Raw genomic sequence first — 3,792 nt, 5'->3', positions numbered from 1 at the left:
CATATATTCTTACATACTTATATACATATATACGTATACATACATACATACATACATACATATATATACATACATACATACATACATATATATACTTACATACATACATACGCAAGCACACGGGTGGACTGGCACGCAAACTCACACACAAATAGACACATTTCAGAGAGAGAGAGAGAGAGAGAGAGAGAGAGGGGGGGGAGGGAGAGAAAGAGAAAGGTAGAGATTGTTTTAGCGTAAAGATGGTTGTAAGCGACGTGAAAGTTAGCTAACAAACGAGAAGAGTGAATACATAAATGATTTAAAAAATCGCGAGAACAGTCGGAAGTTATCGAGGTGCATTTGAAAGAGTTGTCATGTTCGACGATCCGTGTATGCGCTCTCTGTTTGCTGTTTCCTGCGTCTCTGGTGTGTAAGCGTGCGTGTGCGCATGTGCGTGTTTGTGTGCATGCACGTGTATATGTATGTGTGTAGATAATATTATTAAAGTGAATTTGTAAGTGCATTCAGATTCCTGTGTCTATTAGTATATCTTCCTTTGCACGCATGCATTTTTGCGTGAACATACGGAACAATTAGTATTCAGATTTAATATGTGTACGGATGAATGTGTGTGTGTGTGTGCGTTGTTTTGTGAGCATACATGCGCGCATAAATGTGTGTGCGTGTGCGCGTCTTGTGTGTGTATATATGTGTGCGCGCGCGCGAATATTACTTGTTTGTGTGTCAAACAGAAGCATGATGCAAATAGTGTGCGACCGTTGCTAGTTGTGGCAAACTGCTGAATGTACCGATCTTCCGATCTTGTCAAACTAATTTTGACAAAAAATAACGTAAAGAATATACAGAGAATACGCAGAAGGAGTATATAGCTAGAAAGTGCACAGGAATAGAAGATATAAAGACTAATGACTTTAGTAGGTGAATTAAAATTAGATTTGTTATCATATATTTGGTTTTCAGTTCTCATATTTTAAAATAATGATGCTCTAATTTGTATATCTGAACGTTGATTACTGGCAGAGCAAGCTTTGCACTTAAAGTCTCTTATATTTAAAAGTTTTTACTATTCCTCTTTTTTATACCCGCACTGAACCTTCTCGCTTACTAACTTTTGTTAACAAATTTAGTTAAAAGTCTGGACAGAAAAATTAACACCTTCTTCTATGCGTTTAAACTGAAATATTTCTACCATATAACGTAATCGTATAAGTAATCTTGGTTGATACAACAATTTGACTGTTGATTTTTGTATCCTCATCCTCGTCTCCATATACTATGTTAATGAAATTATTTCATGCATCAACATAATAATATTTTATATATCATCATATCTCTAACCATTCTTAGTTCCATTAATTTTTTTTTATTATTTCAAATAAATTTCTTCCAATTTTTTTCCTATTTTATCTAAATACTGATCCATCACATGCATTTATTTAGATGAATAGTTTCCGTATTTCCAAATAACACTCAAAGATTATATTACCTCGCCACAGCACATTTCGAAATTCATCGAGATTTCCTTCAATCATATATAGCATATCTATTCATCTTTATTTTAACAGTATTTTTAAAATCCCCTTCTTATTTAACATTTGAGTACTATATACAAATAATTGCTATTATGTTAAACTTTCGTGTGTCCAAAGTTAGCCAAATGCGTTGCTTTTCAATATTAATTTTGCTTGCAATAGCCGGTCCTTTTGGTCAAACTATCGTATCTCCAGCTGCTCCAGATGCCAAGATAAGAAAAAGTGTAGTACAACGGTTTTGCTATGGAATGCTAAAACTATTTTTTCGTTTCCTGAAAAAGCAAAGTTTTGGACTTACGACACTTCTGCATAATAACAACGAAATATATTCTATTTTCCTTTGCATTTTTACAATACCCATCGTTCATTTCCGTATATTTTTAGATGGTATATGTCATACTGTTTAGTTTTATCTATCTATCTAGTTGTTTTCAACTTCGTTTTTATTTCCCTGCGTTGCACTTTCTTTTGAATCTATTTTAACATTCACCAACAAGCATCACTCTTTATAATATTTATATTGTTTTGCATAACTACTGCTTCTTACTTTAATTTTTATTAACGTACTTGTTATTGCTGAAATATTTTCATTATTACTTTTTGTTTACAATACATTACAGCACCACCATCTCAGCATATGACCTGCAGTCTTTATGAAACTATCACTAACAGGACAATCTTTAAAATTTTACATTGGAATATGCTTAAATCAGTAGTAGCTAACAGACTTAAGGTAGGCTTTTGCACTTTTAGCACTAAATATCTCTTATCTTTATCAAGATAAATATATTCCCTGCAACTTGTAATTAAAGCATATTAGTCAAATTCTTGCATCGTTTTCCTTCTTTGCAGCAGCTCTATATATGACCAGACTCTCTGTACAGGTCTCTATATATCCTATATGAATGCCTTTTAATCAAACATCTCTAAAAAAATACTTTGTTTTTCACCTCATATTCATTCATTCTATATTGTTAATATGTTTCTTAATGCCTATTGATTCATTTTTTCATACATTATGAATAAGGATTTTTTTCAAATAATTGACTCACGAAATCTGGTTTGTGCTTGGTGTAATCTACAAAGACCAATGAGTCAAACACATCTAACACACCTTCTTGTTTTCTTCTTTTTTTCTGTTGTCCTTCCCCTCAAATTTCTCTCTACCTCATCTACGTCTGTGCACATGTATCTATAGGATTTTACGATTTTAACATAGAAGCAGGCCTTCTCACATGATCCCAACAATTCAAATTGTATATATATTTATATATATTCGCACATTCACACATACAATCGCGCGCGCACTTCTATGCATATATATATATGTATATATATATGTGTGTGTGTGTGTGTGTGTATATATATATATATATATATATATATATATATATATATATATATATATATATATATATATATATATATATATATATATATATATATTCTCTTTTAGAAAATTAAATGATACGTAATAAATTAACTTTAACGTAGAGGACATAAATGGAAATTTGAAACCATCTATTTTGGAAAAGGGAAAAAAATGACTTTTAAAACATTAGATGCCAAGATCTTTAAATCCGTTTGATGCAGTGCTACTAAGCAGAATTTTCTTTTATAAGTTAATATATAAAATACAGCAAACCGTTAATTCAAAGATTTTATTTAATGTCAGTTTTGTTTTTTAATAGTTTCTCATTTTTATTTGACCATACCTATTTAAGATGTAAAGAACATTTTTAAGATAAAAACAATACGAGTTAATAACCCATTTTATTTCTTTCCGATATTTATGAAAAACTAAAATTATACTATAATCGGATCTAATTACTTTTTTTGCTTATCTCTTTTGTAATAAATACGTTCAAACCTATGATACATTTATCAGCCATTGTCTCCTGACAGCATCTACTAACTTAATGTTTGATCTCTTATAGATTTCTTTCCTTCGTAAAATTATTCATGAGCTATTTTTGATATTTCATAACTACTTATTTCTGAGTATTTGTCATGCAATAACTTATCTATCCAGCATTCTTTTCAACTTCTCTAAAAACTACTTTCTGTCTTTTTTTCAAAGAGTTTTTCCTAGCGTTAAGGAATAATTTGCATATTTTGTTAATATTGTATAAGAGAGAGAGAGAGAGAGAGAGAGAGAGAGAGAGAGAGAAAGAGAGAGAGAGAGTGGAAGAGAGAGAGAGAGTGGGAGAGACAGAAAGAGAAATGGAAAGAGAGAGACAGAGAGAGAACAGGGGTG

At 31.2% G+C, this 3,792-nt stretch overlaps 1 protein-coding gene across 3 annotated transcripts in view; it reads left to right on the top strand.

Annotated features, from left to right (window-relative positions):
- Positions 1–2,153: 2,153 nt before the first annotated feature.
- LOC106868423 (uncharacterized) overlaps positions 2,154–3,792 on the top strand; it is a 269,861-nt gene continuing 268,222 nt past the window's right edge. For all 3 annotated transcript variants that reach the window (XM_014913780.2, XM_014913711.2, XM_014913933.2), the window contains exon 1: positions 2,154–2,268. The gene's annotated coding sequence lies outside the window, so the exon portion shown is untranslated. The remainder of the gene's footprint in view (positions 2,269–3,792) is intronic.

The sequence above is a fragment of the Octopus bimaculoides genome, chromosome 10 (genome assembly GCF_001194135.2).
Source record: "Octopus bimaculoides isolate UCB-OBI-ISO-001 chromosome 10, ASM119413v2, whole genome shotgun sequence".
Taxonomy (NCBI): Eukaryota; Metazoa; Mollusca; class Cephalopoda; order Octopoda; family Octopodidae; genus Octopus; species Octopus bimaculoides.
The sequence above is the reverse complement of the archived record's forward strand: the minus strand, read 5'-3'. Positions and strand labels throughout refer to the sequence as shown.